Here is a 13,230-nt window from a genome sequence, read left to right on the forward strand (position 1 = left end):
CCGCAACTGCTAGAGCCTTCTTCGTATTCTCCCATCCTTTCTTTAGCATGTCCATCCATTCACTCAAAGACATGAAAGAAGGAGGTTCTCTAGGCAACTCAGGCATGGCAACAACTTCCATGCCACTGGTAATCTGGAAACCCGCTAATCCTCTGCTGCTGTGGACCGCATCGTTGTACACCACTTCGGCGAAGGGTAGCAAGTCTGACCAGTTGTCGTGCTGATAGTCCACAAAACACCTGATGTATTGTTCCACCACCGCATTGGCTCCCTCTGCTGCGCCGTTCATGCTGGGATGAACCTCTGAGCTCAGTTCTTGTGTGGACCCAATGGATCTCAGGACCTCTCTCCAGAACTTGGTTGTGAACTGGACTCCGCGGTCTGAAATGATCCTCTTGGGTACTCCGTGCAGGCGATAAATGTGTTTCACAAACATTTTCACTAATTCGTTTGCGGATGGCAATCCTGAGCAAGCAATGAAGTGTGCCTGCTTAGAAAACAAATCAATAACAGTCCAAATTACTTTATGCCCATGGCTGTCTGGGAGTTCCATGATGAAGTCCATTGCGACCTCTTCCCATGGCCGTTTCGGGCTCTCTGCTGCAGGTGCTGTAGGTTCTGGGCTCTTGGATTCAATCATCCACGGCTGGCCCTGTTCCTCCTCCGAGGCCTCCCCCTTGGTATGACTCTTCATCACCTGAAGTTGGGGGTCCTCTTCCAGAGGTCGGTTGGGCATTTCCCCCTCCGAGGCCTCCCCCTTAGTTGGACTCTTTGTCACCTTCAGTTGGGGATCCTCTTCCGGAGATTGTTTGCCCTTTTCCTCTTCCAAGGCCTCCCCCTTGGTAGGACACTTCGTCACTTTAAGTTGGGGATCCTCTTCCAGAGGCTGTTGGCCCAGATGACTTTTCTGTGCGGGCATCTGGGGCCCTCTCTTAACCACCGTGGCAATTGGTACACACATTTGTTCTTCGGCAATTCCCTCCTCCGAGGCCTCCCCCTTGGTAGGACTCTTCGTCACCATAAGTTGGGGATCCTCTTCCAGAGGTCGTTTAGACTTTTCCCCCTCTGAGGCCTCCCCCTTAGTTGGACTCTTTGTCACCTTAAGTTGGGGATCCTCCTCCGGAGATTGTCTGCCCTTTTCCTCTTCCGAGGCCTCCCCCTTGGTAGGACACTTCCTCACCTTAAGTTGGGGATCCTCTTCCAGAGGTTGTTGGCCCAGATGACTCTTCTGTGGCATCTGGGACTCTTCTGTGGCATCTGGGACCCTCTCTTTACCGCCGTGGTGGTTGGTGCGCATGTTTGTGGCATTGGGGCTGGAGCCAAGCACTCTGATGCTCTGTGGCCAAGTTGACAACAATGGTGGCATTTAATTGGCCCCCACGAGGAATGGAACCTAGTTACATCTCTAAACTTAGGAACCGGTTCATCACACTGCCTTGCTCTCCAACTTGCAGCTGCCCCCTTGGAAAACCCTTCTTCCATGGTGGAGATTGCTTCTCTGTAGAAAGGTGGAGTAAGAACTTTTGGGGGCATTGCAGATGCACCTTGTCCCGCTTCCCATCTTGCAGGCCTGGCTTTGGTAATCCCTTCTTCCATGTTGGTGATTGCTACTCTGTAGGAAGGTGGGGTAAGAACCACTTGGGGCCTTGCAGGCGCACATTTTCCCGCCATCCATCCCGCAGGCCTCCCTTTGATAATACCTTCTTCCATGGAGATTTCTTCTCTGTAGGAAGGTCTGGTAAGAACCCTTTTTGGCCCTGCAGGGGAGACTGGAACCGGTGGGGAGGTCAATCCCTCGGTTGGCCACTGCCCAGCTTTCTGCCATGGTGCCATCTGCTGAGGGAGGGCAGGTGCCCGCTGGCATCCCTCCCATCCATGACCTGGGGTTAAGACCCATCCTGGGGTTGCCTGCTTCACAGGTTGCAGCTCAACCAATGATGGCTGGCTAGGGGGTTTTACGTGCCAAGGACCCTCCTGCTGGCTTGGAGGAGTTATGGCCCAAGTAGGTGCCCTTTGCTGGCTTGGATGAGTTATGGGCCAAGTAGGTGCCCCCTGCTGGCTTGGAGCATTTCCCCATGCTGATGGCAAAGGAGTTGGTAAGTAGCATCTCTTCCATCCAAGTCCTGGGAGGAAAGCCCAATTTATTGCCAAATTTGCTTCATTTACTGGTTGCAGCCCCATTTGTGGTGGCTTGCAAGTGACAGATGCTGGAAAAATTCCTTCTTCCTGCCTCCTTTGAAATTCCCATTTTGAAAGGGAATCTTTCTCCCAGCTAATTGCAGGGTGACAAGCCATTTCATTTATTGCCGTCTGGAAGGAGCCCAAACCTCTGTTCTAGGTTTTTTTTTTCCCAAGCCTTGTTTCCAAGCTGGGGGGGAGGAGGGGGAGCATGAACTCACAATTTTCCTGAAGAAGTATTCTGCGACCTTCCTTCGTCTTGTCGTGTCTCCTCCTGCATTCCTCTTGATGCAATTAAACTGGAAGCAGCATTCCATTGCCTTTGAAGTTCCGCACTCAGCTTCTTATCACCAAAAGCTTCTCATTAATTCTTCGCTGATATTTACGCTGTCCCAGTCAGCATTGGGAATGCCGAGACCCCATCACCAGATCTTCCATCACCAGCCCTTCTCCCTTGGATAGGGGGAGGGAGCTAGTGAATTATTTTAAAGTGCAGAGTTGGAATAATGTTAGGGTTCTAAATACCATGCAGAAATAAATCATTGTCCAAGGCAAAACATCCTTTAAGGTCCAATTTATTCCGCAGGCAATTTAGCACGGCTATGGAAATTCCAACTCTGGAAGTACATGCTCTGGGTTCACCCAGTTAAAGTTCATGATCTCTCCCCACACCCACAAATCCATCACATGTTCCAATCATCATCTTCCACGCTGGCATGTACACCCATCTTCTTCCAGCCAGGTGTCGAGGTGCTGAGACAAAAGATGACCTTGGCTTCTACAAAAGAATGTCAACAATCCATTCTACAATCCTACTCCTTTCTATTCCCCCCTCCCAACTACTACACTATTGAAACAGCATAGAAAATTATAAGAAAGTGTGGCAGGCCAAAGATCCAAAAAAGAATATAATGACAGGCCTGACACCAGGTTTTCCAGGAGGTGGTCTTTTAGGAGACATAGTTTATGGAATAAAGAGTTCAGTCAGTGTAGAGAATGGACAGCTGGAGCAGCAGAGCAGCCAAATGAGTCCAGGAGGCAGAGGATCCAAGCAGGAGAGAATTTCTCTAGTCAGTCTGGCAGTAGAGTAAAATTTTTCCCCCCAGAGAGTTCAAAGAGTAACAATCCACAAGAGATTCTTCTGGGTAGCATGGAGACAAAGACCGGAAGCCTGAATTTTTAGAGGTGGAGTCAGGTTTCACAGTTCATAAAGACAACGGAAGTGTGCCATCTTGCCCTGCCAGCTTTGGGCTCAGAGGCATAACAAAGTTTTCAAAGTTCCCCAAGTCCTCGGATCATCAGTAATTATGGAGCTAAGTTCAATAAAAAATCACTTTAGCAAGGGTGTGGCATCATTGGTTGGCTCTCCCCCCTCCTCCTTCCCCTGGGGCTGAGAGCAGAATTGTTCCAAGCCGCTTGTCCAAGGGGGGGGGGAAATCCCCCTCCCTCCAGCCGCGCCTCCAAAGCAATCTGAAAGTAAAAGTTTTAAAAAGCTGAAAAATCCTTCAAGTCAAGAAAGGGAATGAAGGGGGGAAGCGCCTCACCACACCGCCGCTGCTTCCTTCTATTTTTTCATTCTCCGGTCAGCCTGTTGCGAAGACACTGCGTGCCCTCCGATACTGGTCCTGGATGCCTAGAGCGAAGCGGGGGGGCCCCCACCAGCCGCCGCCGATGCAGGGATCCCCCACCAAGCCGCTCCTCCGGCAGGATGCCTCTCCGGGGCGTCCTGTGCCCCCCAAGGAGTGGGGAAGCCCAAGCCTTGGCTGGTGGAAGGAGGGGGAGCATACACTCATGTTTTGTTGTCCGAAATGGTCCAGGAAGCCCATCAGAGATGATTGTGTGAGGGTGGCTGGGATCTCCATTCATTTCATCTTCTGGCCATCCTCTAGTCGGGTGTAGAAAAAGTCTTTCCAGCCCCCTCCGTTCCATCCCCCTCAGGCTGTGCCTCTTGCCAGATGCAATAAATCTTGAAGCAGAAATTCCTTTGCCTTTGAAGATTTGCAGAGAAGTGTCTCATCTCAGCTTCTTATCTCCAAAAACGTACTCATAATTGTTCACTGATATTTTACGCTGTCCCGGTCAGCATTGGGAATTCAGCACCCCTTTCCAGCCCCCCCCACCATACAAGGGGGATTGCTGGCTCTTTTATTTTAAAGGGAGATTTGGGATAATGTCAGCGTTCCAAATATCATGCAGAATTAAATCAAAGTCCAAGGCAGATTTATCTTTAAAACTCCAATTTAATAAGACAGACATGTTGGCATTGTGCTATGAAACCCCAAATCTGAAGAGCTTCCTGGGATTCCACCCAGTTGGAAGTTCATGATCTTATCCCCACACCCATAATCCATCACATGGCCCAATCTTCATCTTCCATGCTGGCATCTACACTCCTCTGCTTCCGGTCAGGTGTCGAGGTGCGGAGACAAAAGATGACCTTGATAATCACATTGCTTTGGGAGGCAAAAAATGCTGTATTTGATGTATAAGACAGCCAGCACCAATCAGCACCAATCTACCAATCATGATACAGCCACACAGCCAATCAATCCACTTATTGAAGCAACGCCAGCACTCCACATACCCCCACCAAGATTTATAGAAAGACGACATCTCCGACCACGCTTTAAGCCAAAAACACCAGCCTGAGGATGGCGAGTGAGACCTTGCCGAAACGTTGCCAAGACAATTTCAATCTTACACGGGAAAAGACCCGAATACAACAAGACCAGCATATATATTTCCTTAACCTCAAAATGTTGTTCTCCTTTGATAAGGAGGGGAACAGGGGGTGGGGATTGAGGTGAGCACACTAAAGATGTATGTTCTGGTTTCTATAAGTTCACATGGAACATGGGATGGATTTGCCTAAGGGTTTTTGACAAGTCCAATTGTACTGACTCAGGATTTACAATTTTAAGAATAGGGAAAGGTCCCACATATTTAGGACCAAGTTTCTTTGATTTCTGGGTAGTCTGAAGAAACTTAGTGGACAAGAATACCCTATCCCCAACCTGCTATTCTTTCGGCTTTGACCTTTTTTTATCAGCTTATCTTTTGTGTGCTTGGTGAGCTGCGTCTAATGCTTTGTGAGTCATAGGCCAGAGACTTTGAAGCTGATCATTCAACTCGGATAAAGATAAGATTTTTGGTTTCTCCTGAGGCAGTTCAGGAATGGGAACAAACTCCTGGCCGAACACTACCTTAAAAGGGGTCATTCCAGTACCGAATTGTTATAAGCCACCTTTGCATGGGGCAAGAGGTCAGCCCAATTATCCTGTTGATAATTGACATAGCACCTAAGATACTGCTTTAGAACCAAGTTAGCCCTCTCACAGGCTCCATTAGTCTGTGGGTGGTGGGCGGAGCTTAGACCCTGGGCGAAGCCTATTAGCTTCAGGAACTCTGAATTGGACCCCCCTATGTGAAATAATGCGTTCAGAAATCCCATGTAACCTATAGATGTGCAAAATAAATAGTTTAGCCAGTGTTTTTGCTGAAGGAATCTTGGAACAGGGCATAAAATGCACTTGCTTGGATAACAAATAGATGATCACCCAGATCGCAGTATTTCCTTGGCTTTCTGGTAACTCAACAATAAAATCCATCAATATCTCCTTCCACGGGGCACCAGGTCGGGCGACACTTTGAAGCAGTCCTTGAGGTTTTCCTGGTGGTCTCTTTGCAGCTGTACATACGGGACAACTAGCAATATAAGATTCGATGACTTTTTTCAACGAAGGCCACCAGGATTGTCTTTTAATCAAATGTAATGTCTTTATGAACGCAAAACGCCCTGCCAATTTTGAGTCATGGGCCTGTTGAAGGACAACACTTTTTAGACTAGCAGGGACATATAGTTTGGCTCAACCTATGCAAGGCCATCCTGCATGGTGCACTCATGGGAGTGCAGCTTGAACCATTAATCAGATGCAAGGCTTTCCCTCAGTCTTTTCGTCAAATCAAATGGCACTTCCAAGTCCACTTTCCCCTGGCTCCTTGTAACCACAGGGGCAGCTGGTTGTTTAGATTGAATGACTGGATGAATCACCACCGATTTGGTGCTGTTGTACTGGGGAAGCCTGGATAAGGCATCAGCCATAAAGTTCTTTCCCCCAGGTGTGTATTTTAGTGTAAAGTGAAACCAGTTAGAATGTGCCCAGTGAACTTGTTTAGGTGATAATTTCCGCTGAGTTTTCAATACTTCAAGGTTTTTATGATCAGTCCATACCTCAAATGGGTGCTTAGCTCCTTGAAGAAAATGCCGCCAAGTTAGCAAGCCCCATCGGACTGCAAAAGCTTCCTTTTCCCAAATTGCCCATCGTCTTTCTATTTCTGTTAGTTTATGGGAGGAGTAGGCGCAAGGTTGCAACTTTCCATCTGCGTTTGCTTGGAGCAGCACTGCCCCCACCGCCATATCACTTGCATCTGCTTGGACCACAAAAGGTGCATCCATGTCAGAGTATTTTAAAACAGGTTCAGCTGCAAACAGCTGTTTCAACTTCTCGAAGGCCGCTTGACATTCCATAGTCCATTTCAAAGGTTACTAGGTCTTGGTTTTGCGTCTCCCTTAGATTTTAGGAGATTCGTATTGGCAGTGCAATGCTAGTGAATGAGGGGATAAATTGGCGGTAAAAGTTAGGAAATCCCAAAAAACTTTGTAGCTGTTTGCGAGTGTGAGGGGCCACCCATTCTGTCACAGTCCAGATTTTCTCTGGATCCATCTCGATACCTTCACGAGAGATGGGGTACCCCAAATAGTCAATTTTCTCCTGGTGAAATTCTCACTTAGACAACTTGGCATAAAGTTCAGCGGCTCAGAGTTTTTTCAGGACTAAGAGTATGTACATGTACATGAGGATGTCATGCAGGTAAACTAACACCCCCTTGTTCATGTAGCACCTCATTAATCAGCTGCATAAAAATGGCTGGCGCCCCCTATAGTCCAAAGGGGAGCAGTCTGAACTGGAAACACCCCAGAGGGCAGTTGAAGGCACTCTTCCACTCGTCTCCTTCTTTTATTTGGACCCAGTAATGGGCCTCCCTTAAATCTAATTTTGTGAAAAATTTCCCCTTTGCTAGGTGCACCAACATGTCCTTCATGAGGGACAAAGGGTATATGTTTTCCACCCAAATGGTGTTCAAATGTTTATAGTTCAGTTAAGTGCAGAGGGCCATCTTTTTTCTCTCAGAATAAAACCGTGTGGCCACGGGTGGCCTAGCTGGTTGGATGAACCCCCTCTTTAAGTTTTTATCAACGAAGTTGTGTAATTCCTCCAGTTTGCGTGGGGTCATCGAGTAAATCTATGGCTTACAGAGTTTCTCCCCTGGGAGGATCTCTATGCTGCAATCTGTGGTGCAGGGGGAGCTTGTCAGAAACTCTTTCACTGAACACCTCTTTGAGGTCCCAATATTCTTTCAGAGTTCTTTCCTCTCCCTCAATTTTCTCACACGTGACAACTGCTAAGTTCATTTCCCACTGGTTGGGTGGGAAATCTTTCCCTCCCCTTCCATTGGCTTTGCTGAATGAATGCATAGCCACCCTTTCCGCCAGTTCATGTGAGGGTTCCATTTCCGCAGCCAAGTTAATCCCAGTATGAGGGACCGTTCTATCCCTGGTGCCACAATGAAGCTCAGGGATTCTTGGTGTCCCCCATCCACATCTCCACTGGTTCAGTTACAAAATGGGCTGTCCCTCCCCCCAGCAACTGACCCATCCAGCTGGCAAAAGGCAATGAGTTCTTTCATAGTTCTCAGTCTTAAACCCATTTTCTCCACCACCTCCTGGCTGATTATATATCAGGTGCATCCAGAGTCTAAATGGACCAGCATCTTCCCCTGGGCTCCAGTCAAGGATACTTTTAATTCTACTGGGATGGTCATGGGGCTCGATCAGGGAATTACCAAGTGGTCGTCACCTGAGTCAGTTTCACTTTCTCCTGAAGAAAAGGAGGGTTCCTTCTTCTGATCTAGAGGAAGGACATCAGCAACTTCCATGCCTTCCAGGGCTGTTTCACGGCATCTCCCTAGCTGCCAGCAGGTTTCTTACCTGCAGCCAGGTCGGTTTTGGGCCAAGTCTAGCATAGCAGTCAGGCCCCCAATGCCCCTCCTTTCCTGCTCTTGGTGCATCCTCAGACCACCCCCACATATGCATAGATAGCTTGCGAAACTCCTGAATGTACTCAGCCACAGACCTCCCCCCCGGGTTAAGGGTTTCATCCTGCTTCTTGCCTTTCAATTTGGGAGGGGGTCATCAAAGCGTTTCCTCAGGACCGTCTTAAACACATTGTAATCCCTCAGCAGGGGGGAATCATCATTATGCAAAGCTACCATCTAGGCAGCCGCTTTGCCTTCCAAAGCCATAGTAACACTTTTCACTTTGGCCACTTCCGATGGGAAATCCTCACCATACTCTTGCATGTAATCCCAAACTTGCACTAAAAAAACCCCAGTTCTTTGGGATCTCCTCCATACTTCACTCCAAGAGGAGGAATCTTTGGAATTCGACGCCTTTGTGGGGTTACCTCCCTTCTTGAAGGAGCTCGAACTGCTGCTGCTGCTGCTGCGGCTACTCCGTCTTGCCCAGCTCTGGTAGCCATTCTCAGGACTGTTTCAGGATTAGCCAGGTTGTCTGCTCCCAACTCCGCCTGCTCGGTTAATCCACTATCCCTTTCAGCAAGACTTACATGGAAGCGGTTTTGTTCCCAAGCCTCCTGAAGAAGGTGTAAAACATGGGTCATCATGAGATCCTCTTTTTCAGCTGTCTGCCAGTCAGCCTCCTGTGTCAGCTGGTTGTGACCCCTACCATTGTCTTCTCCTGGTCGCTGCAGGGGTTAGACATTTGGGTGCTTAGCACTCGGCTGGGGGAGGGGAACACTTCCCCACACTGCCCCCTTCTTTCTCTTGGCCCTGCCAATGAGGGCCTCCTGGACTAGGCAGTCACTTGTCTGAAATGGTATAGTTCTCCTGCTTGAGCAGGGGGCTGGAGTAGAAGACCTCCAAGGTCCCTTCCAGCTCTGCTTTACTCTACTCTACTCTACTCTATTATTTCTTCTATTTCGATTCTATTAAAAAAATAGCAGGGAAAGCTGATAATAACAAGACCTGGTAATGGCTAAGACCAAGAAAGTTGAAGAAAGTGATCAATTCTGTCTGAAACATGAAGCCTTAAGGACAAATGCATAAAAAGCCAGAATGGAGAAGTCAGCAATGAGCGTCATCTATGCAAAAAAGCTGAAGAAACAATGGACTGATTGTCCACTGTTTCTTCTTCTTTGCATAGATGGTACCTACTGGTAAGCTGCTGCAAGATCACAAAACTGAGTACAAACAATGTCATGACAAAGTATGGTGGATTGGAAGATCCGCAAGAAATATCATTTGTGTGAAAGCAAGAACTCTTGTGATCATAAAATAGAGAAAGCCATAGAAAATGAAGATGTTAACTTGCTCTAAGAAAGACAAAACATCTGGATAGTTGATGTGGCAGTGCCTGGAGACAGCAGAAGAAAAGAGAAAGAACTATAGAAGATAACAAAATATAAAGACCTACAAATAAAAATAGAATGACTGTGGCAAAGGCAAGCAGTAATGAGTGCCTTGGGTCCAATCCCAAAACAACTGGAGCACCATTTAAACACCATTGTTAGTGGCAAGTTTGCCATCAATCAATTGCAAAAGTTGGCTTTACTGGGAACAGCTTTCATTCTGCAATGCTATCTGTAACACTATCAAACATGCAGATCTGCCTATCCACGGTCCTTGGCAAGGACTTGATATGCCTATCAAAACAAAAAAGCCAAATCCAGTCTGAAAATCTGGCTGACTTCAGTTATGATGATGATGATAACAACAACAACTTTCTGCCACCAAACAGGCAGTTAGGCTGCCGTGGCTGGGCCTGGACAGTTATCCGGTGCGGTTCCTACGGTTATGGGATTACCGACTTTGGATCAGCAGTGGCTTAGCTACCATGAACCAACCCAGGCACCTACCATCACTAATGATAAGAAGAAATCAACAAAATTCCACAAGAGATCAGTTGTTTCCCGGGTCAGTAAGGGCCATATCATCCTGGACATCTGTCAAAAAAGGGGCTACAGGTCTCAGTTGTTACTGCTAGGGAACCAGGGTGTGCAACTATAAAGTGACTGGAACAAAAGCGCAAAACTTGGACAACCGAAGAAAACCGAGAAATCATCAAATATTACTACAGGCAGAACCAACAGCTAGGGGATTTCAAAAAAAAATGATGCAATTATGGAAGGAAAAACACCCAGAAAGGGACTTAACTGAACAAAGATTAATGGATCAAAGATGTTTCATCATCAGTAACAAAGTTTTCACAGATGTGGAAACTGTTACTATTGGAAATATGTAATGAAGCATTGAACGAAGCAAAATTACCAGAATCGTGGAGGGAGGCTTCCATCACCTTGATACCAAACAAGACAAGAATCACATTTGGAACTATAGGCCAATCTCGCTCCTAAATGCCAACTACAAAATATTTATGAATATTATAAAAGAGAGGTTGAAAAAATTATTAAACGAAAATATACACCCTGATCAGAATGGATTTCTACCTATGAGGCAAATAAGAGACAACACAAGAATAGTAGTGAATATATTGGAATACTACAAAGCCCATTCAGAAAAACAAGTGGCACTTGTTTTTCTGGATGCCCAAAAGGCCTTTGGTAATTTAAATTGGCAATTTATGATCCAACAAATTAGAAACATGAACTTCAGAGACAAATTTGGAAATATGATAGAAGCTACTCAAGATAGAAGCTACTCAAAATAGAAGCTACACTACTCAAAAGGCAAACATAATATTAAAAACACTCTACAAAAACATTCCAAATAACGAAAGGAGTACACCAGGTATGTCCATTGTCACCTCTACTCTTTATCCTGACACTAGAAATACTATTAATTAGAATTAGAGCGAACCAAGAAATAAAAGGAACGAGGATCAAAAAGGATGAGTATAAAGTTCAGGCCCTTGCTGATGACTTGGTATTTTTTTTATCGAGGAGCCATTGGAAACTGGCCCCATCTTATTACAAAAAATAGAAAAATATGGAGAAGTATCAGGCCTTAAAATTAATAAAGAAAAGACTAAAATGTTAGTTAAAAATTTAACAATGAATCAGAAAAAAGAATTAGCGGATGAAAGAGGAATACAAATTACTAAGAAGATTAAATATTTAGGAATCTGGTTAATGACAAAGTGCTCCTCAATAAAAGATGACAATTATATGCAATTATTTCATCAAATAAAGAAGGATTTGGAAAGGTGGCGGACACTACAATTATCTTTATTAGGAAGAATAGCGACTATTAAAATGAATATCTTACCCAAACTACTTCATCTATTTCAAACAATCCCTATAAAATTGGATAAGAGGTTTTTTATGGATTTAAACAAAATAACTAAAAAATTTGTTTGGTCAGGTAGAAAGGCTTAAAACTAGCTTCATTTCAGGATAATAGAAGTAGAGGTGGCTTTGGACTCCCGGCATGGGACCTCTACTACAAGGCAGTGATATTAGTATGGATTAGAGCCTGGGTAAACTTAAAAAATAGAAGAATTTTAACATTGGAAAGGCACAATTTACAAAAGGGGTGGCACGTTTTACTGTGGGATAGGAGAAATACATTTTTATTTTTACAGACACAATCAGGAGCTAAAAGAACAAGGAATATGTATTGACTGGTGGCCATATTTACAGTTACAATCTAGATACAAAAAGGATGCAGAAGAATATGGATTTGATATTCAACCACAACAATTAGATAAACTATTGGTAAATCCAGAGGGAAAATTAATAACCAAATTATATAATTACCTGCTAAAATTTGATAGGACAGAGGAGGTTATAAAAGAACCCATGATTGCCTGGGCCAAAAATTTGGGACATAGAAGATTGGGAAAAAATTTGGAACAAAAATTATACAATCACGAAATCTGTAGCTTATCAAGAAAATCAATATAAGATGTTTTACATTGGCATTTGGCGCCAGCGAGACTGCCAAGATGTATTCAAATTTAAACCCAAAATGCTGGAAATGCAAACAGGGACAAGGTATCTTCTTTCACTCATGTTGTTCATGCCCTGAAGCAAAAAGATATTGGCTGAATAGACAGAATTGGCTGCAGGATTTAAATAAATGTCAAATAGAATTCAAACTGGAAATGTTTCTCCTGGGAATAATTAAGGCTAAATACAATAGAAAGTTAAAGTACTCGATGTTAGACATAATAACGGCAGCAAGGATTGCTTTTGCGCAATATTGGAAGAAAGATAGTATCCCGCCAGAGGGATTAGTAATCCAAAAGATATTTGATTGTGCAGAAATGGACAAACTCACATTAGAGCTAAAGGAAAAGGATAATTCGGAAACCAAAGATGAAAACCTCCTAGAATGCATATGGGTCAACATAAAAGAAAAAAAGAGTGACATGGCCATAGATGTATACTATAGGCCACCCAATCAAGCAGAAAAAATAGATGTCCTTTTTGACAACCAACTAACAAACATATGTAGGAAACACACTACAATAGTAATGGGGGACTTCAATTACCCCGATATCAATTGGAAAACTAATTCTGCACCAAGTGCAAATAGGTTCCTAACCAACCTAGCTGACAACTTTGTTGTCCAAAAGGTAGAGGAGGGAACTAGAGATCCCTCTAGCCATACTGGACTTAATACTTACAAACAGAGAAGAAGTGATAGAGGAAGTTGAAACTGCAGGAACCTTGGGTGAGAGTGACTGTGTCATACTATAATTCAACATAACGCAAACACAAGCAATAGAACATAATAATACCAGCATGGCTGCACAAAGATCTCTCTGACAAATTGAAAGACAAAAAGGACAAGTACAAAAAATGGAAGAGGGACACACACTAAGGCAGGATATCAGCAGATAGCCAGAATCTGCAAAGACAAAGTCAGAAAAGCAAATGCTCAGAATGAACTAAGACTTGCAACAAAAGTCAAAGATAATAAAAAAAACTTTCTTCCAACACACAAATAACA

Source organism: Natrix helvetica, assembly GCF_964273705.1.
Source record: "Natrix helvetica genome assembly, chromosome: 1".
NCBI lineage: Eukaryota > Metazoa > Chordata > Lepidosauria > Squamata > Natricidae > Natrix > Natrix helvetica.